Source organism: Gorilla gorilla, chromosome 1 (assembly GCF_029281585.2).
Source record: "Gorilla gorilla gorilla isolate KB3781 chromosome 1, NHGRI_mGorGor1-v2.1_pri, whole genome shotgun sequence".
Taxonomy (NCBI): domain Eukaryota; kingdom Metazoa; phylum Chordata; class Mammalia; order Primates; family Hominidae; genus Gorilla; species Gorilla gorilla.
Window position 1 is genome coordinate 5,591,970 of NC_073224.2, and position 26,052 is coordinate 5,618,021.

General features: G+C 41.9%; 2 non-coding genes across 2 annotated transcripts; both read right to left on the minus strand.

Moving 5' to 3' along the window:
* Positions 1-24,464: 24,464 nt before the first annotated feature.
* TRNAE-CUC (transfer RNA glutamic acid (anticodon CUC)) lies at positions 24,465-24,536 on the minus strand. Its single transcript has one exon. It is a non-coding gene; the product is annotated as a tRNA-Glu (tRNA).
* Positions 24,537-24,825: 289 nt separating this feature from the next.
* On the minus strand, positions 24,826-24,931 carry TRNAL-CAA (transfer RNA leucine (anticodon CAA)). Its single transcript has 2 exons — positions 24,894-24,931; positions 24,826-24,871 (listed from the first exon to the last, which is right to left on the minus strand). It is a non-coding gene; the product is annotated as a tRNA-Leu (tRNA).
* Positions 24,932-26,052: the final 1,121 nt, after the last annotated feature.

Below are 26,052 nucleotides of genomic sequence, written 5' to 3' on the forward strand. Positions count from 1 at the left end.
TTAATGTTTTTCTTTGTGAATTTGTTCCCGTCATCATGATGCTAGCTGGTTATTTTGTAGATTTGTTTATGTAGTTGCTTCATAGTGTTGTTGGTCTGTGTACCTCAGTGTGTTTTTGTAGGGGCTGGTAACGGTTTTTCCTTTCCACATTTAGTGCTTCCTTCAGGAGCTCCTGCCAGGCAGGCCTGGTGGTGATGAATTCCCTCAGCATTTGCGCATCTGAAAAGTGTCTTATTTCTTTTTTGCTTATAAAGCTTAGTGTGGCTGGATATGAAATTCTGGGTTTGAAATTCTTTTCTTTAAAAATGTTGAGCCAGGTGCGGAGGCTCACACCTGTAATCCCAGCACTTTGGGAGGCCGAGGTGGGCGGATCATGAGGTCAGGAGAGCAAAGGTGGCAGCCTGCTCCTTCCCAGAGGAACATTGACCTGATTCAAGCCCAAATGCTCCTGGAGGTATCTGGAGACCCCTGTTGGGAGGTCTCATTCAGTCAGGAGGGATAGGATTGGGGGGACCTGCTTGAAGAAGTAGTCTGGCTGCCCCTTGGTGGAGTTGGTACACTGTTGGGGAGAACCCCTGTCATCTGGACTGCCCAGACTCTCCAAAGCCAGCAGGCAGGAAAGGCTGTCAGCTGAACTGCAGAGACCGTGGCTGCCCCTCCCCCAAGGGGCTGCATCCCAGGGAGATCAGAGTTCTGTCCATTAAACCCTTGCTGGAGTTGCTGAAATTCCCACAGGGAGGCCCCACCCAGTGAGGAGGAATGGGTCGGGGTCCCACGTAAAGAAGCAATCTGGCCACAACCTGCCGTAGCTGCTGAGCTCCACTGTGGGGAATCCCTCCCGGTCCAAACCACCCAGTCTCCCCAGCATTAGGGGGCAAAGTAGCCAACTGGAGCTGCAGAGATGGCGGCTGCCCCTTTCCCCAGGAACTCGGTCATCTCAGGCAGTCTCCAGTCTGCTGCCACTGGCCCATGGGGATTTCTAAGCCAGTGGGTCTTAGCTGGTAAGATTTTGTGGGAGTGGAGCCCACTAAAAGATGCCCCTTGGGTTCCTGGCTTCAGCCCCCTTCCTACAGGAACAGACAGATCTCCTGCCTCACAGGAATTTTCAAGTTTCAGTATGCAAAAACTCCTGCATCTCTGTGCCTTCCCGAGCAGCTGCTGACTGGAGTGGCCACCAGGTCTGCACAGCTCTGTGCCTGGGACCCAAGGCCCTGGTGGCATAGGCTCAAGAGGGAATCTCCTTGTTTGAAATGCTTGTTCCCCAGTGCCGTAAAGAAATAGCACTTGAACATAAATTCAATTTACTCAGCAAGGCCATTTTTACTTACTGCAGAAAAGGTATGTTTGCCAGCAGTTTTGCCATGAGAGTACACCAAACAAAGAAGACAGGGTCATTTATAACCTGACGCATCCACCCTACTGCTGTGTCTGGTTTCCATCGGCTGGAACAGGACCTCACATCCTGTATTTGTTCCGATCGGCTAGCAACTTAGAACTTTTTTTAAGAGGCAAAGGTAGAGGGGAACAAAGGAAGGAGGAAGTAACCTGTGGAATGCTGAGAAAGGTAAAAGCACCTTCACATAAGGAAGAGGAACAGGCTATGACCTAATGCTTGCTTGGACCAGCAAAAGCATGCTAGGGCAAATATTTAGGCTAAATTGTGACAGAAAGTACATTGATTTCTTTACCACGGCTAGCAGATATTTAAGAATGTTAGCACAGGTCTTTGAATAAATTTTGCTTCTAAGAGAAGTTACTATTTATTCCTAATTAAATGGGGAGGAAAATCTTTGAAGAGGAACCTCTACTTTACTTTTTACATCCTGATCTATGGGTTGCAAAGATCCATGGGAAAAGTGTGATTTCCTGGGTGGGGTAGTGCAATCCCTCACGGCCTCCCTGGCCTGGGATTGGGCGATCCCCTTGCTCCATGCAGCTCCCAGGTGGGCTGTCGCCCCACCTTGCTTTTCCTTGCTCTCCATGGGTCACTGCCTAGCCAGCATCCAATATCAACTGGATATCTCAGTTGAAGGTATAGAATGCACTTACCATTTTCATTCTTCTTGGTGAGCGCTGAAGACTGCAGCTGCTTCTAATCAGTAATTTTCTCCCTTCCCTCTAAAAGTTTTTTGTAGGAGGGAGGGGCCAAGACGGCCGATTAGAAGCAGCTGGAGCTATAGGTGTGCTGCTACTCAGGAGGCTGAGGCAGGAAGATTGCTTGAGCCCAGGAGCTTGAGGCTGCCGTGAGCTGTGATCGTGCCACTGCACTCCAACCTAGGTGACAGAGCAAGACCCCATCTCTAAAAGAAAAAGAATATCCATAAGGAATGACAAATGTATGCATGATTGTGAGAGTTAGAGTTTTCCAGATAAAGAGAACCAAGAGAATATATATATATGAAAAGGTTTATGAGAAATTGGCTTATGGATTATGGAGACTAAGAGGTTTCAAAATCTGCTGTCTGCAAGCTGAAGACCCAGGAAAGCCAGTGTTGTAATTCCAATTTGAGTCAACGGCCTGAGAACAAGGGAGCCTATTTAAAACTGCATAAAACTGCAAGCCGTACATTTGCAGCAACTTGGATGGAGTTGAAGACCATTATTCTAAGTGAAGTAACTCAGGAATGGAAAATCAAATATTGTATGCTCTCACTTATAAGGGAGCTAAGCTATGAGGATGCAAAGGCATAAGAATGATATAATAGACTTCGGGGACTCGGGGCGGGGGAAGGGTCGGAGGGGCGTGATGGATAAAAGAGTATACAGTGGGCCGGGTGCAGTGGCTCACGCCTGTAATCCCAGCACTTTGGGAGGCCGAGGTGAGCAGATTACAAGGTCAAGCGATCGAGACCATCCTGGCCAACATGGTGAAACCCTGTCTCTACTAAAAATACAAAAATTAGCTGGGCGTGATGGCACGTGCCTGTAGTCCCAGCTGCTTGGGAGGCTGAGGCAAGAGAATCGCTTGAACCTGGGAGGCGGAAGTTGCAGTGAGGCAAGATCACGCCACTGCACTCCAGCCTGGTGACAGAGCAAGATTCTGTCTAAAAAACAAAACAAAAAAAAATCTATACATTGGGTACAGTGTACACTGCTCAGGTACCAAAATCTTAGTGCACCAAAATCTCAGAAATCCCACTAAAGAACTTATCCACGTAACCAAGAACCACCTGTTTCCTCCAAAATAGTGAAGAAAAAAAAATACCCTGCAAGCCTTAAATATCATTAAGATATTTAATTCCTTAAATGTCTAACAGCACCAGACACGAGGATGATTATTGGATTGGGGAAGAGAACAGGAGCCAATTCTTAAAGGTAGTCTTGCTTCCTTGAAAAGCAGAACCCTTGCTACTCAGACCTTCTTCCTCCTCTTTGTCCTTCCTCCTCTTTGTGTGCCAGGTTGGGCTGGCAGTATAGCCACAAATATGGGGGCCACTCACCACCAAAGAGGAGGCCTAGCACTCTGTGGGCAGGACTGGTCCCTGTGAAATCAGAGGAAAACCAGACTGTGGCCACAGTCACACTCCTCCGGCTTCTTTCTCTTTGTTAAGTTCCCAAACATCGGCCTGTTGTTGGTTGACCCAAAGACCAGTCTCAGGTTCAATGATTGGCTGGAAGGACTTACGGAACTCAGAAAAGTTGTTATAGGCTGGGTGTGATGGCTCAAGCCTATAATTCCAACACTTTGGGAGGCTGAGTTGGGAGGATAGCTTGAGACTAAAAGTTAGAGACCAGCCTGGACAACATAGCAAGATCCCATCTCTACAAAAATTAAAACAACAACAACAACAACAAAATAGCCAGATGCAGGCCATGCACACCTGGAGTCCCAACTACTCATAAGGCTGAGGCAGGAGGATCACATGAGCACAGGAGTTTGAGGTTGCAGTGAGCTATGATTGTGTCATTGCACTCCAGCCAGTGACAATCAGAGCGAGACCTCATCTAAGAAAGAAGAAAGAGAGAGAGAGAAAAGGAAGGAAGGAAGGGGAAGAGGAAGGGGAAGGGGAAGGAAGGAAAGGAAAGCAAGCAAGCAAGAAAGAAAGAAAGGAGGGAGGGAGGGAGGGAAGAAAGGGAAAAAGAAGAAAAAAGAAAATGTGTATGTTCATTACAGTGAGTTTTGACTTATTAAAGTGAAAGAATACAGGTTAAAATCAGCAAAGGTACCCATGCATACATTGTCAGCTGATGTTTAACAAGAGTGCCATGAATACGCAATAGGAAAATGATAGTCTCTTCAATAAATAGGGAAAATTGTATATCCACATCCAAAAGCATGTAATCGGAGTCTTGTCTTACACCATACACAAAAATTAACTCAAAATGGATTAACCACTGAAACGTAAGTTATATAACCCTAAAAATCCTAGAAGAAAACATAGAAGTAAAGCTCCTTGACTTTTCTAGGTCCAGGCAATTATTTCATAAATCTGACAGCAAAAAGACAGGCAAAAAAAAAAAAAAACAAAAAATCAAAAATAGACAAGTGGGACTATATCAAACTAGAAAGTTTCAGCATTACAAAGGAAACAACCCATAAAATAAAAAGACAACCCAAAGAATGAGAGAAAATATTTTCAAAGAACATATCTGATGATGGGTTAATTTCCAACATAAGGAACTCCTATAAATAGCAAAAACAAAAATAACCTGATATAAAAATGAGCAAAGGACCTGAGTACACACATTTCTCCAAAGACCTACAAATGGCCATGGCCAGCAGACATATAAAAAGATGCTCAACATCACTAATCATCAGAGAAACAGGAATCAAAACCACAGTGAAATATCATCTCATACCTGTTAGAATGTCTTTAATCAATCAATCAATCAACAAAAAAGAAAAGAATATTGTCAAAGATGTAATGAAAAGGGAAACCTTATACATTGTTGGTGGAGATGTGAATTAATACAGCTATTATGGAAAATAGAATGGAGTTTCCTGAAAAAAAGACTTAAACTAGAACTGCCAAATAATCCAGCAATAACACTTGTGGGTATGTAGCCAAAAGAATAAACATTAGAATCTTGAAGACGTATTTGCACTCCCATTGATAGTAGCATTATCCACAATAGCCAAGATATGGAAACAACCCAAATGTCCATTGAGAGATGAGTGGATAAAGAAAATGCACATGTGTCTACACAAACATACAGACAACAGAATATTATTCAGCCTTTTAAAAAGAAGGAAATCCCACTATTTGCAGTCATTTAGATGGACTTGAAAGACATGATACTAAATGAAATAAGTCAGTTACAGCACGACAGATACTGCCTGATTCCTCTCATATGAGGTATTTAAAATAGTCAAACATATAAAAAGTAGGCAATAGAATCCTGGTTACCAGGAGATGGGGGAGAGGGATATGGGGAGTTGTTATTCAATGGATATAAAGTTACAGTTACATAAAATATGTTCTGAAGAACTGCTGTACAACATAGTGCATAAGTCAACAATAAGGTTTTGTGCACTTAAAAATGTTAGAGGATTTTTCTCATGTTGAATGTTCTTATCGAAAACAACAACAAACGGATAAAAGGAAACTTCTGAAATTGATGGATGTGTTCATTGCCTTTACTGAGGTGATGGTAACATGAGTATGCACCTATGTCCAAATTGTATACATTAATTATGTGCCATTTTCTGGATACCAATTATACCTCAATAAAGCTGGGAAAAATAAATGACCAAAGGTAAAACATATGGAGTATCCAGAAAAGACCACAACAGACTTCCAGTTGTCTTTTCCCTGTGCAGTTGTATAGACAGTGCTTAGTTCTCCAAGCAACAATGTATGACAATGCATATAGACAATTGTCAGCCAGGGAAGGACACTCAAGCCTGAGTGTCCAGAGTTTCTCTCAGAGGTGAGTCAAATAGATATGATTGACTACCTGAATGGTTAACCTGAGTCTCCAACCCATCCAAAGGTCAAGCTGGTACTGCATGAGCCAAGGCCCACACCATAAATCATATTGTTCACATAGACTGTCTGGGGTAGCCCAAGCCGCAAGTAAATAAAAACACTTTTATCAGGCAGGATATTCCAAGGGCTTAGAGGTAGCTTCTTAATAGCCAGGTGTGAAAGAAAAGAAAATTTCAGGACCCTCTAAATATATTATGCCAAAGGAGAAGTTAAGTCCCAGAGATTGAATCACATAGAATGTTTACAGTTGTGCTTCTTAGATTACAGCTTAATTCTCTTCATTTTTATTCTTGTTCTATAAATGACTAGGAGACCAGAAACCAGACCTTCACGCCTCCATCCAATCACTGATTTTTTTTTTTTTTTTTAGATTAACTGCCTCCTTTATTGTCCTGTACCTAACTCAGACCAGATGACACCCAAGTCCCTCTATGACCGTTACGTCTTCAGGGTAGAATGCTAAATATGCCTTTCAAAGAAAGAAATAAAGTAAAAGGAAGAAAGGACAGAAGGAAGGAAGGGAAGGTAGGAAGGAAGGAAGGAATGAAGGGAGGGAGGGAGGGAGGGAAGGAAGGAAGGAACAAGACTACCTTGACCTACTCAGATTGTTGTAACTTTGCATTAACCCTTATATAGAAAGATGTTGAAAGTCTGTTAAACTTCCCCATGCTTTGTCTATATAAGCAATCTCAAATTCTACAGTTTGGAGCACTGACTTCCATTCTTTGGAATCTGTGCTTCCCAGGCAGGCCTGTCCTCAACTTTGTGCTTGAATAAACTCTTTTTAAACTAGATTCTGATCCTTTTGGTTATTTGGGGTTGACACAGGCAAGGCCTTTTTTTCTGCTGAATCAACCCTTTACTGCAAAGACTTCATAAAGAGCTTAGTTTTCATTGTGTTAGTCATTACCTAGAAAGTATAAATTAGCTATAAAGACTTTATTTACAAGAGATTGGACTTTTCTTCAAAAACACTTTTTTTTTTTCTTTTTTAAAAAGACAGGCTCTCATTCTGTTGCCCAGGCTGGAATGCAGTGGCTCAATCTTGGCTCACTGCAGCCTCAACCTCCAGGGCTCAAGCCATCTTCCCGCTTCAGCCTCCCTAGTACCTAGGAATACAGGCATCTGTGCCTTGCTGATTTTTAAATTTTTAGTAGAGATGAGGTCTTGCCATGTTACCCAGGCTGGTCTTGAACTCCCGGGCTCACGCAATTCACCTGCCTCAGCCTCCCAAAGGGCTGGGATGACAGGTGTGCACCACTGTGCCTGGCCCAAAAATATTTCTTAAAAGTACTTTAGACATTCTCTTGTGGCTCTTCATCAAAGTATATATCTCTTATTAAGCAAAAGAGATGACAAATCATTGAATCAAGCATTCTCAAAATTTATATCATGAAACCCAAAAAGTATAACCCATATGCCCCACTCACAATCACAAATTTTCTCAAAAATATCTACAGCGCAGCCAGTCTACACTGTCCTCACGCACCGAGTTCCCTCTGTTGTCTGGCCTCAAATTGGATTTGTAGAGAAGAGGCTAATACTGTTATCTCAGTCTAGTTGGCTACAGGCAGGGCTGCCCCACCTTGAGAGAACCATTAATGTAGTGGGCAGTGTCCAGCACTCTAAAAAATAAAATGAAAGACAAAACAAAATCTTGGAGCAACACATCTGACAGAGACACATTTTGTTTTCATAACTTTTCTTCAGTTATGTAACTATAAGAGTATGTCTATGTTACCGTGCATGCACCAGCGTGTGAGTGATTTGTGAGTGGTATGTGCATGACTGCGTGTATATTGTGGGTGTGTGGTGGGTGGTGAATGTGTGTATCTGTGATGTGTGATGTCTGTGGTGTGTAGAGAGGTGTGGGTGTGTGGGGGGTGGGAGGTGTAGTGTTTGTGAGTGGGGTATGTGTGTGGGGTGTGGGGAGGTGTGGTGTGTGGTGCATGTGTGTATCTGTGATGCACAGCATCTGCAGTGTGATGGGGGGCTGTGGATGTGTGGGGAGGTGTGCGGTGTGTGGGTGTGTGTGGTGTAGTGTGTGTGGTGTGTGGTGCATGTGTGTATCTGTGATGTGTGGTGGGGGGGTGTGTAATATATAATGTGTAGTGTGGGTGGTCTGTAGTGTAGCTGGGTGTGGGTGTGTGGGGGGGTCGGTGTTGGTGTGTGTGGTGCATGTGTGTATCTGTGATGTGTGGTATGTGTGGTGTGTGTATAATGTGTATGATGTGGTATGTGTGTGGTGCATGTAGTGTGTTGGGTGAGTGATTGTAAGTGGGCTGGGTCCTTTCATGACATGGATTACTTCTGTAGCCCTTAGACTGGTAAGAGACCACATGGTTTGTGTAGAATAGTCAGGAGCCAGGCAGCCTAAACTTGCATCTTGACACTGGCTCATAGGAACTTTGTGACCTTGGGCAAGATTCCTAATCCCATTGCATCTGTTTCTTCACATAAAAACTGTGAACACAATAATAGTACCTGTAAGAATTAAAGAAAGAGGAGAGAAAGATGAAGGGCGGCTCGACAGTAGACAGGTTTATTTCAGAAAACAAACCTGTGGGGACTTCTGACCTAGTTAGGGCAGAAGCTGCACTCTTGCAGAGTAAGAGTTTTTAAGGATTCAGGCCGGGTGCAGAGGCTTACGCCTGTAATCCAGCACTTTGGGAGGCTGAGTCAGGCGGATCACTTGAGGTCGGGAGTTTGAGACCAGCATGACCAACATGGAGAAACCCCGTCTCTACTAAAAATACAAAATTAGCTGGGCGTAGTGGCGCATGCTTGTAATCCCAGCTGCTCGGGAGGCTGAGGCAGGAGAATCACTTGAACCCGGGAGGTGGAGGTTGTGGTGAGCTGAGATCACACCATTGCACTCCAGCCTGGGCAACAAGAGTGAAACTCCGTCTCAAAAAAAAAAAAAAAAAAAAAAAGAAAAGAAAAAGAAAAGGATTCAGGGTAGGAGAGTTTATCAGAGGCTTGGACTGCTTCTGTGACTCTTTGTTTTGCTTATCTGGGAGGGAGAGTTGTGTGTCTGTTCCCATACATGTTTCTGCAGCTGCAAGCATATCCCCCGAGTCTGCCTTTAGCTTCCCTATCTTAGAACACCTGAAGGGAAAGGAATGTGCTTATTAAGGCCCACTGTCTTACTGGGGCTCCAGTGTATGAGGGTGAAGTTTGGCAGTTACGTAAGAGACTTCCTCCCCGCCTTTCCCTGTCCCCGAGCTGCCTTATCTGTGTTTTACTGTCTGCTCTTTTCTGGCTGCTCGTAGTTAGAAGATAAGTGATTTCCTTGAAATGCATGAAGCTAGAAAGGGAGCTGGCAGTGTTTGAGATGACGGTGCTCCTGCTCTCTCAGTACCTATCTCATAATTTGTCGTAAGAATTAAATGAAAACAATATTAAACGGAAAACCTTTAGTACAGTGTCCGGCTCAGTAAGTGTTATTTATTTATTTATGTATTTATTTATTTATTTATTTATTTATTTACTTTCTTTTTGAGACGGAGAAGTCTCGCTCCGTCACCCAGGCTGGAGTGCAGTGGCATGATCTTGGCTCACTGCAACCTCTGCCTCCCAGGTTCAAGCGATTCTCCTGCCTCAGCCTCCTGAGTAGCTAGGATTACAGGCACGCACCACCACATCCAGCTAATTTTTGTATTTTTGGTAGAGACGGGGTTTCGCCATGTTGGCTAGGCTGGTCTTGAACTCCTGACCTCATGATCCGCCCACCTTGGCCTCCCAAAGTGCTGTGATTACAGGCGTGAGCCACAGTTACTGGCCCATGCCTTTCATTTTTTATTTTTATCATTCTTGTTATTGTTGCTATTATAAGTCATAGTCAAAAGTAAGAAACACTTAGAATGCATCAAAGCCAGTGCTTATGGGAAAAGGACTCCCTATTCAATAAATAGTGCTGGGAAAACTGGCTAACCATATGCAGAAGAATGAAATTAGACTCCTACTTCTCAGCATATACAAAAAATAAGATGAATTAAAGATTTAAATGTAAGACCTCAAACTATAAAAAATCCTAGAAGAAAACCTAGGAAATACACTTCCGGACATTCACCTTGGCAAATAATTTATGACTAGGTGCTCAAAAGCAATTGCAACAAAAACAAAAATTGACAAGTTGGGCCTAATTAAACTAAAGAGCTTCTGCACAGAAAAAGAAACTATCAACAGAATAAACAGACGACCTACAGAATGGGAGAAAATATTCACAAATTATACATCTGACAAAGGTCTAATATCCAGAATCTATAGGAACTGAAACAAATCAACAAGCAAAAAACAACTCCATTAAAAAATGAGCAAAGGGCATGAATAGACAATTTTTAAAAGAAGACATAGAGCCAACCAATATGTAAAAAAAGTTCAACATCACTAATCATCAGAGAAATACAAATCAAAACCACAATGAGATATCATCTCGCACCAGTCAGAATGAGTATTACTAAAAAGTAACAATATAACAGATCCTGGCAAGGCTGTAGAGAAAAGGGAATACTTATGTGGGAATGTAAATTAGTTCAGCCCCTGTGGAAAGCAGTTAGGAGATTTCTCAAGGAAGTACCATTCAACCCATGAATCCCATTACTGGGTATATATTCAAGGGTAAATATATTGTTCTACCAAAAAGACACCTGCGCTCATAAGTTTATTGCAGCACTATTCACAATAGCATGGATATAGAATCAACTAGATGACCATCCACGGTGGATTGCATTAAGAAACTGTGGTACATATATACCATGGAGTACTACACTACCATAAAAAAAGAATAGAATTATGTCCTTTGCAGCAACATGTATGCAGCTGGAGGTCATTATCCTAAGTGAATTAACACAGAAACAGAAAAGCAAATATCATGTGTTCTCACTTAGTAGTGGGGGCTAAACTCTGGGTACACATGGACATAAAGTTAGGAACAACAGACACTGGGGACTCCAAAAGCAGGGAGAGAGGGAGAGGAGCAAGGGCTGAAAAACTTCCTATTGAGTACTATGTCCACTATTTGGGTGATGGGATCAACAGAAGCCCAAAGCTCAGCATCACACAATCTGCCCTTGTATTAGGTTGGTGCAAAAGCGTTTGTGGTTCTTGCCATTGAACGTAATGGCAAAAATCGCAATCACTTTTGCCACAACCTAATGATAAACCTGCACAAGTACTCCCTGAATCTAAAATTAAAATTTAAGTTTTTACAAAGCCATTGCCTTCCATCAAGCCAGTTTCTTGTCCAGACTGGAGCATTCTACTGGTTTGGTGTGTTTCGCTCCCATCATCTCCTAACTGAAAACTCATTTTTGCTAATTAAGAATAACATCATTACTAACAAGATGGATTGGTATTATATGCCTCCCGATATAATGCTCTGGGAAGCGTACAATATAACTTCTGTGGCACTCTTGCCAAATGCATGTCCTCTATTTAATAATGAACAAACAGCCAACAAACTCAAACTCAGGGCCATTCAACAAGACAACTGAGTAGAACTCCTAACAAGTGTCCAGGTCAAAAAAGACAAGGAAAGACTGAGGAACCATCAGAGATGGAAAGAGATTAAGATGTGTCAATCAAATGCAATTTGGGATCCTGGAATAGACATTAGTGATAAAGCTGGGGAAATTTGAGTAAGGCCTGTATTTTAGTCAATTGTGTTGTATCAGTGATAACTTTCTGGTTTTGGAAACAATACTATGATCAGGTAAAATGTTAGCCTTAGGATAAGCTGAGTGAAGGCTATTTTTTTTATAATTTTTGTAACTTTTCTATAAGTCTAAAATATTTTCAAAATAAATAGTAAGCTTATGTGTGTATAACAAATACATATACATATGCATGCATAAAAACATACATAAATATTATATATCCTGTAATCCTGAGTACAATATATATCATAATGGGCAGCCAAGCCACCGGCATGCTGCAGAGCTTTACCCCCTTGAGATTTTCTAATTAGCTTGCTCTTTGGAAACCTGTGATCTTTTCACTACAGGTTTGCTGTTGACTGCTTTATCACAGGAAGTAAATGCTTTTAAAGTTTCCTTTTGAACCCTCCAAAGAGAATGCCAAGAAACACCAGTTAATAAGAGCTTATTATGGTGATCCCTCACCTCCTGCCAACATTCCTCATTCCCAGAAGACCAGGCTGGGGCCACACAGCTGGAGCATGCATTCACAAAGTGCTGTCTCCCCAGGCAGAGGAAGCAAACGGCAAGAGTCCAGGATGAGTCTAAGGGGAGCTGGGCAGTTTAAACTCCAAAAATGCAATTCTCCAACATGAAAATCAGATTCCCCAACCCCCACCTTTTATCCCAACGTCTAGGAAGATATTTTTCTTCTCTTCAGCTGGTTTTTGTTCAATATCTGAGTGGTATAATTTGAATTCAAACAGATCAATCTTTCAGATGGAGTACAAATGATCTCTGAAGGAGCTCTGAAAGTAATTAGTCTCTTGTACTAAATCAACAGTCATCCTCACTTCTCAGCACAAGAAAGCAATTAGTCCCAGAGGTGAGAACTCATTTAGGTGATCACCCTAAGACTGATTTAGATAACTATATTTCTATGAATAATGTACACTCAAGTATGAGGCTGGTGATATTGGTAACTCATACATTCCTATTTTTATTTTCTGTCTTCATGGTAATTAAATGTAAATCTTCCTGAAAAAAACCTAGCATGTAGCAGCCACTGAGAGATCTGTCTTCATCACTTTCCTCGTTTGGACATGGGGCAAGTTGGTGCAAACCAGAGTTAACATCAGCAAGGCCTTTCTTTGGTAACCATTATTTGCACAAAATATCATAAGACACGTTTCTTATTTTTTTTTTCATTCATGATTTGTATCCTTGTAACACCTTAAGACAAATTATTGAGGAGTAAACTGACAGGGTAGGAAAGTTTGCTTTGTAGAAGGAAGACATTATGTTCTAATGGCAGATGTGAAAATGTGATACATAGTTCCGTCTCAAGGCCTGCATGTGTTTATTTAGCAACTGTTTGCATGTGTAGCAGGTTATTCAAATGCATCTCTGCTTTACTTTGAATTGCCAATTTAGATATATCAGATACCACAGATCTCTCAATGCAGAATTTAGGAAGGAAATGGCCAGGGAATTGGTCCGTGATTCCTCTCTTATGGCCAGCTTCAAATATATAAAGAACAGGATGAGTGTGGGGTTATAGAACTGTTAAGATTGTCTTCGTCAAGCACTGTTTCTCCTGGGGTCCCTACCCTCACTATCTTTAAGTGGGATAGAGGTGGTTGGAGGGTGCATTCATTAGTCCCATGTCTAATTCAAAGGAGGTCTAGCTTCTGAACCAAGACTGGGTTTGAAATTAAAATAATTGTGGCTCTGTTGAGTACTATATTAATTTTCTATTCCTGATGTAACAAATGTAAACTAAAAATAAAATTTTTAGCTGAGCATGGGGTCACACACCTGTAGTCCTAGCCATGCAGGAGGCTGAGGTGAGAGGATAGCTTAAGGCTAGGAGTTCAAGACCAGTCTGGGAAACGTAGCAAAACCCCATCTCTACAAAAAAAAAAAAAAATTAAAAATTAGCCAGGCATCGTGGCTCTTGCCTGTAGTCCTAGCTACTCAAGAAACTGAAGTGAGAGAATCACTTCAGGCCAGGAGTTCAAGGTTACAGTGAGCTATGATTATGCCACTGCACTCCACCCCGGGCAAAAGAGTGAGATCCTGCCTCTAAAAAAATGATAATAAAATAAAATCCTAAGTCCTCCAATGACAGAAGAGACCCCTTGTGGCCAAGGGGACTGCAAAAAAAGTCTGCAGTCTCACTTAAAAAAACTGAGTTCTGGCCACTATGAGATGGGAAGTAGGATACACCTCATTTTACCCTCTTCCTTTTAAATTTAAGGCACAAAAACTGACCAGGATTCATCTAAAAATAGAGATCATAAGATTGACAAAACAGACTCATTGTGGTAATGAGATATCAAATTATAAACAAGACCTAAGACCATGCCAGGCATGACTTAAGGCACACCTGCAGGTCATTAATCTTGCTGCATAGCATTATTATCCTAACTTAAAACATTTCTTTCTGCTGACTCCAAGTTTTAGACAGAGCTTTACTCATTCAATTGAAATTAAAGAATCTCTGAATCTATCTATAACCTATAAGCCCCTGCTTCAAGATAGCCCACCTTTTCAGGCCAAACCAATGTATACCTTCCATGTATTGATTTGTCTTTGCCTGTAACTCTTGCCTCCCTAAAATGTGTTTTTAAAAAACTATAATGAGGTGGGTGGATCACGAGGTCAGGAGTTCAAGACCATCCTGGCTGATAGGGTGAAACCCCGTCTCTACTAAAAATACAAAAATTAGCTGGGCATGGTGCTGTGTGCCTGTAATCCCAGCTACTCAGAAGGCTAAGGCAGGAGAATTGCTTGAACCAGGACCCAGGAGGCGAAGGTTGCAATGAGTCGAGATCACGCCACTGCACTCCAGCCTGGGCTACAGAGCGAGACTCTGTCTCAAAAAAAACAAAAACAAAAACGAAAAACTGTAATCTGATCACCTCAAGGGCACTTTCCCAAGACTCCTTGAGACTGGTTTCCTAGGGCTGAAATCACTTACATTGGCTTAGAATAAACCACTTTAAAATATTTTACAGAGTTTGGTTTTTTTAATTAACACAGCTTAACTCAAATTTTGTGCCTTACTAGCCATATGCAGAAGAATGAAGCTGGACTCTACCTTTTACAAAATTAGGACTCTACCTAATTACAAAAATTAATTCAAGATGGATTAAATATTTAAATATAAGACCTCCAACTATAAAAATCCTAGAAGAAAACCTGGGAAATACTCTTCTGGATATCAGCCTTAGCAAATAATTTATGACTAAGTGCTCAAAAGCAATTGCAACTAAAAGAAAAATTGACAGGTGGGACCTAATTAAACTAACGAGCTTCTGCACAGTAGAAGAAACTAGGGTCGGGCACGGTGGCTCACGCCTGTAATCCCAGCACTTTGGGAAGCCGAGGCGGGCGGATCATGAGGTCAGGAGATCGAGACCATCCTGGCTAACATGGCGAAACCCAGTCTCTACTAAAAATACAAAAAAATTAGCTGGGCGTGGTGGCGGGCGCCTGTAGTACCAACTACTTGGGAGGCTGAGGCAGGAGAATCACTTGAACCTGGAAGGCTGAGGTTGCAGTGAGCCGAGATCGTGCCACTGCACTCCAGCCTGGGCGACAAGGTGACAGGAGCGAGACTCTGTCTCAAAAAAAAAAAGGAAAAAGAAAAAGAAACTATCAGCAGAGTGAACAGACAGGTTGGGAGAAAATTTTCACAAACTATACATCTGAAAAAGGCCTAATATCCAGAATCTATAAGGAACTGAAACTGAAACAAATCATCAAGCAAAAAACAAATAACTCCATTTAAAAATGGGCAAAGGACCGCGTGCAGTGGCTCACACCTGTAATCCCAGCACTTTGGGAGGCCAAGGCAGGCGGATCACCTGAGGTTGGGAGTTTGAGACCAGCCTGACCAACATGGAGAAACCTCATCTCTACTAAAAATACAAAATTAGCCAGGTGTAGTGGCACATGCCTGTAATCCCAGCTACTCGAGAGGCTGAGGCAGGAGAATCACTTGAACCTGGGAGGCGGAGGTTGCGGTGAGCCGAGATCCCGCCATTGCACTCCAGCCTGGGCAACAAGAGTGAAACTCTGTCTCAAAAAACAAACAAACAAACAAACAAAGAAATTCTTTAAAAACTAGAAACCCCCCAGGTGCAGGCTATAACACTCAAACCTGGGGATAACAGACCATATGAACAATTAGCTATATACAAATTGACAAATATATACATACATACCATTTTTTTAAGGTTCTGGATCACAAGTAAGCTTTCTAAAATGTAATGCACCACATTCTGACATAAACATTTGTAGGGAGACCCCCTGAAACTATTGCTACGGAAGAAAAGACGAAATGCTCCTGATTATTGTAAATACAAAATTGCATGCAGGATTGTGTAAAGACAATGCCAGGTTGGACTGCCAGAACGAGCCAACAGTGCATGATGTGCTTCCCCCTGCAGAGAGCCTATGAATGAACGTGCAGTCAGGGAGGTTTCACATCACTAAGATTCCTATCCCAGGAAAACAGATGTTCATAGCTCTGGGAATGGAATGCAACCCTTGTGAGGAGCCTATAAATGGACACATGAGGGGCGCCTGTCCATATGGATAAGATAGGGCTATAAACGCCCTCATCTTGCCATGGCTCTTCTAGGCCTCTTTAGGGTTAAGGCATACTCCCTTGTGAGAATTTCTGGTCTAACCGATTGTCTAGCTTCACGTCCTGTTTCTATGGATTGTTTGTAACCAGCTTTTCCTGCAACTGTTACTGCTGATTAATATCTTGCTAATCATAGGTTATGGAAAGACTGTGTTTCTGTTTTAAGGCTCTGTTGGAAATTACTGATACACACACTATATTGTAAATTCTTATCTCTGTATACTGTACTTCTGCATACAGATGTTATGTTAAAGAATTACTTCATCCCCATGTGACCATCTCACCTCATAATCAAATGACCCTAAATCCCTCAGTAACCTACCCCCGCCCTCACTAAACTTAATAATAAATGCTAGTATATCCTGTGCATTGTTGGCACCGTGGGACCAGAAGGCGGTGACCCCCCTGGACCCAGCTTTCACTATCTTGTGTGTGTCTATTATTTCTCAACCTGCCGATCTGCCTGGGAACAAAGAGAGAGCCCCATTGCATTGCGGGCTGCTGGCCAGATCCCGCAATAAACATTCATACAGAAGGACTCAGAGGTAAATAAACTTGAAGCTTTCTTGCCTCTGCTTCTATACTGCTCTATGCACTTTTTACTGCTCACCCAAATTATAAGACGTTACAGGAATGAATTTTATTCCAAATCTTTTTAACTTATATTAAAGGAAACTAAAGGAACTAAAATTTTCTAACCTAGTACAAATTAAAATGAAGTCCATAACACTGACTACACCACAGCAGGCTACATGCACCAAACAGTACTCATTAAAGGAAGGACTTAAAGAAATAACAGCAAAGATTGTAGAACTCCTCAAGGAAGATATTATTACAATTGTCATTTCAAATAACTTTAATAGTTCAGTATGGCCTGTCTTAAAAACAAACAGGAGTTATAGATTAACTATTGACTATAGAAATTTAAATAAAGTCTCAACTAAAATGCCAAGAGCATTACCGGATGTAGAAGAGCTAGTTAATAAGATCATTAATCATAATGACAAATACTATACAATCATAGACATGTCAGATGTGTTCTTTGCCACACCAATAAATAAAGAAAGCCAGGAATATACCAACTTTACGTGGGAAGGTAAACAATACCAATTCAAAACATTACCACAGGGATATCTAAATAGTTCAGTAATAGTTCACTCCAATTTATCATCACACATAGACCAATCAAAATATACATCTGTAACAAGAAAAACTTGGGACTGTGATGTGCATCCCCCAAACTGGAAAGAAACCAAGAACCAAAGAATGACTTGGACAAGTCCAGCTTGAGAAGTAAATGAATGTATTTGGACTTACATACAGGGACTCCTGGATGGTGGTAGGATAGCTCTAGAGATCCACACTACCTCTCATTTCTAAACTGCTTAAGCTAATTTTCTGGCTCTTTGCCTACTGTGTTTAAGCAATGAGACTGTTTTTCTCTGAAGGTTCTCAGATATTCCACGGGATGTTTGGGCTCTCAGGGACACCTGCTCCTAGGCTGGGCACCATGGCTTTGGCTCACTGCTCAGCCTCAGGGTTCAGGCAGCAGATGCATACCCTTAAGTAACCTGGTGGGAGACACATCATGCTACAAGTCACTAATAATATTATACACAGATAACATCATAATGGTAAATAATGACTAGGGAACAAATTAAACAGGAAAAAATCCCAATTAATAACACATTTAAGATTATTGGGATAGACTATTAATACAGATAAAAACACAAGCCCAGACACCAACTGCAAAGTTTTAGGAGTCCGATGGTCATCAGAAGGGAGAAAAATCTCAACCACAGTAATAGATAAAATAAAAGCCCTTAAGCTGACTAAAACAAACAGGAGGAACAAAGACTAACAGTTTTATCTGGATATTGGAGACAGCATACACCTTACTTAAACATCATCTTGGAACCAATATATCTAGAAAATCCCAAGACTTCACATATGGACAAGAACTTGAAACACTCAAAGACTACATTAGCACATTTCAAACACTGCATTACCCATTTTCAGATTCACAACTTGGGTTGAAAGTTCTGATGAGTGATGAATATAGAACATGATCATTATGGACATAGAAATTAGATTCTAAATCTTTCCTACTGGTTGGATTTCAGATAACAAAATTCCCATACTCGAACAACAAATACAGCCCATTCAAAAATACATACGGCTTACACATGAAGCCCTAACCACTAAGCATCTGACTGGCAACAACAACATTACAAAAAATGTCATATGCCTTTTCTTCACTGGATAAAATTGAGTCCTGGAAAACTGACAGGTATCCAAATTGGTCCAAAACTGCTCACATGGAATGGATACATCCAGGGTGGAGACACCAGCTTTGAGGGTCAACCAGGTCTTCTTATGGAGCAGATTCACAAGACAAAAATAGACTTGCCAGAATTTATTCTGAAGACAAGAAAAATCTGTGACAATATAGGAAAATGGGTCCTGGTCTCATTTAATGTCTTGCCTAACACCTGGTTTACAGAAGGATCAGCTTCCATGACCCAAAGGCGAGACCCAGTGAACAGCAGCAGCACTCAGACTCCAGGACCATATAATCCTGAAGGAGTCAAATGAATTACTCTCTCCACAGCATGCAGAACTGATTGCAGTTGTTAGAGCATTTGGACACTCAGTATCAGAAAATCAAAAGAATATATATATGTGTATATATTTACAAATTCATGAGCAGTCACAACAACATAGCCCCATAATCACACAAATGGAAACAAAATAATTTTAAAATTAATGACAATGACATATGGTCCGAATCTTACTGAGAGGAACTATATAAATCATCAAACAGAATTAAGATATTTATGACACATATCAGCATACCAAAAAGATAACTTAGGCCGGGCACAGTGGCTCATGCCTGTAATCTCAACACTTTAGGAGGCTGAAGTGAGAAGATTGCTTAAGCACAGGAGTCGGAGACCAGCCTGGGCAACATAGCAAGACCCCTGTCTCTACAAAAGATAAGAAAAAAAATTAGCCATACGTGGTGGCACACGCCTGTAGTCCTAGCTACTTAGAAGGCTGAGGCAGGAGAATAGTTTGAGCCCGGAAGGTTGAGGCTGCGGTGAGCTGAGATCACGCCACTGCACTCAAGGCTGAGTGACAGAGAAGGATCCTATCTCAAAAAACAAAAAATAAAAAGATCATTCAAAGGCCACCAATTTAACAGATAATTAGATGAATTAACAAGGAACATAACAATTGACACACAAAATATACCCAAATTAAAGCTACACAGAAATCCACACAACTCATGAAGACATTCATCACCACCTCTACAACTCAGAAGAAAATCAGACTATGAATGGGAGATACCCCAAGTACCCCCAGTAGCCATAATAAAACAGCAAGATGAATTTAAAATTAAACAGGCGCTGTGAGCAGCTTACGCTCTACAAACATTCTTATAATTACATAAGCAGAAAGGACATTTAGGCACACACTCACTGTTCAGGTGGCTGTTAAGACAGAAATCAAAAGGTAACAAGACATCAAATTTAAAAGGCATATAGCTAATTGTGAGCAATGTAAAACTAACCTGGAGAAATATGGATACACTAAAGCATAGATACACACAAACCCAACACCTTTAACTTCTGCCTACAGATAGATTTTAAAGGACCATTAAATCACTCCAACCAACAAAAATACGCCGTAACAACAGTGGATACATATACAGAGACTGGCATAGCAATAGCGGCGAGCCACCCATTTGCCAAATACACCATCTTAGCCATAGAAAATCGGGCAGCGTACTATGGAGCTTCTAAAATAATTGAAAGTAACCAGGAAACTAATTTTACATCAAAGACTACAGAAGCATTAGCAGATAAATGGGTTATACAATGGAATTTCCGCGTACCTTATAATCCCAGTGCAGCAGAATATAAGGAAAGATTAAATGGACTACCAAAAAGAGAACTTAAAACCTTAGACAAAACGAGCACATTCCAACAAGCTCTTAACCTGGGGTGTTTTAATTTAAATAAGAGAGAAAGTCTTTATAAGAGCAACCCCCGCTCTTACCTTAATCAACTGCCTTTATGGTCATAAAGGATGTGGAAGCAGGGTGTGGTAGCTCACGCCTGTTATCCCAGCGCTTTGGGAGGCCGAAGCGGGCGGATCACGAGGTCAGGAATTCGAGACCAGCCTGGCCAACATAGTGAAACCCCGTCTCTACAAAAAATACAAAAACTAGCTGGTCGTGGTGGCGGGCCCCGTAGTCCCAGCTACTCGGGAGGCTGAGGCAGGAGACTCGCTTGAACTCGGGAGGTGGAGCTTGCAGTGAGCCGAGATCGCGCCCCTGCACTCCAGCCTGGGCGACAGAGCGAGACTCCGTCTCCAAAAAAAAAAAGATATGGAAAACAATGATACAAATAGTGTAACTCAAAGGTGAGCACTAAACTAAATGACAACATGATCTCCCAACAGGACATCGTGGCCAATGGACACAGAAATACTTACTGGACTAGAGAAAAAAAGAGGAAAGTTACAATTACCCCAATCTCCAGCCTTTCTCCAAATTCTCACTAGACCTAGATTTGTTACCACACTTTCTGCAATATTGGTGCTACACTGTTTCTTTTAGTCATTGCATTAATATTCTCCATAAAATTAATGGAAAGTGTACTTCAATCCAATTTTACTTGCCACTAACCCCATATTTTTAACCTCAACATCACTTCTAGCCATCAGCAGAATAATTAAATACTTTATTCACTTGAGACAACATGGCTACAAATTTGTGTAGTTTCTCAACTGGTCTTATCACCTTTCTCATTCATCCTCTATTAGCCATCATAGTAACACACCCTGCCTCAAGATAATGACTGCATCCAAGGATTATTTAAATTCCAAAGAGAACTATTTCCAAGTTAATTTCTGTTCTCTGAGCCAATCATTCTCCCTAGTAATCATTTATTGCCCCTTAAATAGAATCTTCTTCTCCCCCTCCCATAACCTGTTTTACCAGGATCCAAGCCCCCATTATTTCTGTAACCTCAAGATGGTCTATAAGCTTCTGTACGGCATTGGGAGGCTGGATCTTTATTCTGAAGGCACCTGTGTATACATATTAAATAAATTTGTGTGCATGCTTGTAGTCCCAGCCGCTGGTGAGGCTGAAGTGTGAGGATCACTTGAGCCTCAGAGGTCAAGGCTGCAGTGAGCCATGGCAAGCTTGGCTACAATATATACAAACCACATTTAGGCAAAGAGTTTCTAGAAAACATAGACAGATATGTCATCATAACTGGAAACTTCACTCTATGATGGCGTGTAACAGAAACTAAAACAGGCTCATTTTGGACACAACCATGAAAACCACACCAATTCCTAATCATCACAGTAGCTACAACAACATACAAAATTCCTACTAAATTTATTGTTTGCTGGGGTCAACATCTTCCAGGAACTCATGGTGGTCCTGGACACCACTGGATACAAGTATTGTTTTAATGAATTACAACAAAACTTTTGTTTGTACATGTGAATATTACGTGTGATTTTTGGGGACAATTAATATTCACATGTACTCACAGACTACAGATCTATAATCTGCTACAATCTAACTCACCCCAGTATTTGGACCATTTACAATCACATACAAAATGACAGAGATTATTAGCACATTATTTACATAAAAAGAACCAAAAAACATGACTATATTAGAAAAATTTACTAGAAAACCCAAATATGTACAAAATCAAGTTGTTTTTCCAATGTGCCCAGTGGAAATTCAGAATGATCCAAACTTTTATTTCAAAGATGTAGAGACACCATACAATTTAAATCAATTGACTGGTGGGAAACACTAGGAACTAAAATAAATATGGATAAAGTCACAAAAACAGACCCAAGTATGTCAAATTAGTTTTTCTCCATGACCCAACCATCCAGTGGGTCATGCAATAAGGTTACATGGTCAGCTCAACTCCCTATTTACCAAAATATAACAAGACTAGTCTCCACTTACCTATATTTATAGCTAGAGACATCTCTTTTACAAAATGCAAGGTTAAACGATGGGACCCTGGACCTTGCATAATTGACAGGATGCTGGAATAAGACACATTGCTTAAGAACACAACACTGGAAACCACAGTGGACCAAAGGAATAACAAACCCTCCACCTAAAGTATTTAGAACCTATTCTAATTAACCTATTAAGATTAATTTACAAATCAACACCTAGGACAGTCAAAATATTTTTGATAAAAGAACAGTTTAGGCCAGGCTCGGTGGCTCACGCCTGTAATCCTAGCACTTTGAGAGGCCGAGGCAGGCAGATCACCTGAGGTTGGGAGTTCGAGAACAGCCTGGCCAACGTGGAGAAACCCCGTCTCTACTAAAAATACAAAATTAGCCAGGCGTGGTGGTGCATGCCTGTAATCCCAGCTACTCGGGAGGCTGAGGCCGGAGAATCGCTTGAACCAGGGAGGCAGAGGTTGCGGTGAGCCAAGATCACACTATTGCACTCCAGCCTGGGCAACAAGAGTAAAACTCCATCTCAAAGAAAAAGAAAAAAAAAAAAAAAAGAACAGTTTAAAGTCACACATATTCAAGCAGAATGTATACAGTTCTAGGAACAAGGATGTGACAAACAGCCCATTTTACCAAACTTACCACCACTAGATAAATATTATTTAAGAAAATTTCTATAAATATTTGTAGCAATTTGAATTATTTCAAACTAGTCATTTCAGCAGTACAAGAAGCAGAAATTCAGGAAGTTAAAACAGGCCTATTTGATTTTAAACATTGTGGAAAACACAAACGTGCATGGACCTGGTTCCGTCTGATCGTGTAGAGTGTGTGATAACACAGCCTTGGCCTGGAGATCTGAAAAAGGTACCCAGAGAGAAATAAAACTTTGGAAAACCATAACAAATTAGGTGTATACGCTCATAATATTACAAAATGTTAAGAAGATAGAACTTAAATGTGGTTTAGGAGTTTTTAATTATTAAAGTATTTTTCACAGGCTTCCCAAATTTAAAAAATGGGCAATAAAAAACTTAGAATAAAAACTAAAAGCAGCTATAAAAGACATTTTAAGGCCAATTGGGGAAAATTCGAATGTAGACTAGCATATGACAGCATATTAATGTCAATTTTCTTAGGTGTGACATGGAGTAATGTCATATCTGTGACTTTCAAGTTGGGGGGACAGTTTTACAGATCTCAACTTTCTTTTTTTCTTTTCTTTTTTTGTTTGTTTTTTGTTTTTTGTTTTGTTTTTTTGAGGCGGAGTCTCGCTCTGTCGCCCAGGCTGGAGTGTAGTGGTGCGATCTCGGCTCACTGCAACCTCCGCCTCGCAGGTTCACGCCATTCTCCTGCCTCAACCTCCTGAGTAGCTGGGACTACAGGCGCCTGCCACCACGCCCAGCTAATTTTTGTATTTTTAGTAGAGACGGTGTTTCACTCTGTCAGCCAGGATGGTCTCGATCTCCTGACCTCGTGATCCGCCCACCTCGGCCTCCCAAAGTGCTGGGATTACAGGCGTCAGCCACCGCGCCAGGCCATACAGATCTCAACTTTCAAATGGAATAGGGAAGGTATACCTATCTCTACCTATTATCTATCTATCTATCTATCTATCTATCTATCTATCTATCTATCTATCTCTATCTACCTATCTATCTACCTTGGAAGAGAGAGAATGTGACAAAATATTAACCAGTGTTGATTGCAGGTAAAGAGAAACCAGGGTTGGTTGTGGCATTATTTCAATTATCTCTACTTATTTAAAAAATGAAAAGATAGATGCTGGGGTGAGGGAGAAGTACCTGATCTCTTTCCATAGCGACAATTACCAAGCGTCGTTAAGGAGCTAGGACCGGCCCTGACCCGCCCCTCTAGGCAACAGGTGCCATTCTAATGGCCTTTGGACACCTAGGGAGACTTTTTGAAATCTGTGACATAATTTTAAGACCAGCCATTTTTGGCATTCCCAGAGCTATCTTTTTGGATCATTTTGTGCTGCTGGCATTTTTTCTCCGTTCTTAAGATATCATGAGTAAAGACACTGACTACATATAAGGCGCTCATAAACTGTAGTAGAGTCCATTTCAGGTAACTACTCTGCAAAATGACGATATCAGGTGCATTTCGCCCTTTGTTTAGAAGTCAAGTCACAGCTGACTCTGGGAACATTACCTGTGGGTTAGCCCTGCTCCACCGGAAGCAGTTTCAAAAAAAGCTCACTTCCCTGACCGGGAATCGAACCCGGGCCGCGGCGGTGAGAGCGCCGAATCCTAACCACTAGACCACCAGGGAAGAGATGATGTGTAGCTTAGCAATATGCTATACTAAATAAATATCCTGTGACGTATATCCTATAGAGACACATGATTGGATGCGGTTTCCTAGCAACATTTGGGAATAGGCAGACTGCTTCCCTCCCCTTGGTAGGTAGCCCCCTTGCTGCGGCAGACAGGGAAAACCGGGCAGCAAAGATGAGTAGTCTAGTTGTAACCTTCTTCCTGGAGAAGACAATAAAATACCAACGGACTCCGGGAAAATTCTGGGGTTTCTTCCGGGGAATAAAATACTAATAAAACCGATGTGTCAGAAGTGGGATTCGAACCCACGCCTCCATCCGGAGACCAGAAAGCCCGTAGGCAAGGTGCGTACCTTGAGTCTGGCGCCTTAGACCACTCGGCCATCCTGACACTCGGAAACAAAGCGCTTCTCACTTAACCTCGTACTTGTGTCCACTGGTGCCAGCCTGCAGCGTCACACCCGTGTTGCGGCCGTGGGAGTCCTACTGACTGGTCGCGACGTTTCAGCGCTTCCCGTTCCCGGCGGAGCTCTGGAGAAAGCCGCGACTGCAATGCAGCCCGGAGTGGCCGATAGCGCTCTCCCAGGCCGGGAATCGAAGCTAACGACCAGGGGTTAGTGACCGTGCGCCAGCGCCTGGCCCCGCAAATGCAGGACAATGCCTGAGAAAGGCAAAGCACGAGCTACCGCCTCACATTCCGGCCCAAGCTGGGGAAACTCTGGCAAGCAGTTACTACTTGGAAAGTAGTTGGAAAAACGCTTGCCACTAAGTGACAAATGGATGCTTTTGTTTTTCTTCATTATCATCATTATTATAGCGGCTTTCTGCTTTATTGTGCCTGCGCATACCCTCCCCTCAAGGTCCACCGCGCTTCCTCCACGAAACCACACAGATACGTTGGCGATAACGGCCGGATCGGGAGGTCCTAGGTCAGAGGGGCCTGTTGCGGGCCTCGCCTGAGGTGAGGGAAGTCAGGCTGCGTTTACACAGCAGTTAACGAGTGCTTTAGCGTCCAATGGGAAGGCCCGGGACTCGCATTGCAGAGCAGCTCTGGCAGTGCCCTCCCGGTGGGCTGTGAGGTTACCTGTGAGCCCAGATACCACTCATCCAGGCATTCATTCGTTGAATCTTAACATCGAGTGTCCACTGGGAACACAACGGTAAATAGACAAAGCCCCAACTTGGTGAGCTGACTTGCTAGTGAAGGAGATGACCAGCACAATCACATGTACAGAGTGTGAGGAAAAACCAAAAGCAATGAAGTGGTGGAGAAGTTCTATTTTTAGACTGTGCAGTTAAGTAAGGCCTCACTAAAGTGACTTTTGCTAAAATATTTTTCAAAAACTAAAATATATGTCATGCAGCCGGGCGCGGTGGCTCATGCCTGTAATCCCAGCACTTTGGGAGGTGGGCGGATCACCTGAGGTCGGGAGTTCGAGACCAGCCTGACCAACATGGAGAAACCCCGTCTCTACTAAAAATACAAAATTAGCTGGGCATGGTGGCACATGC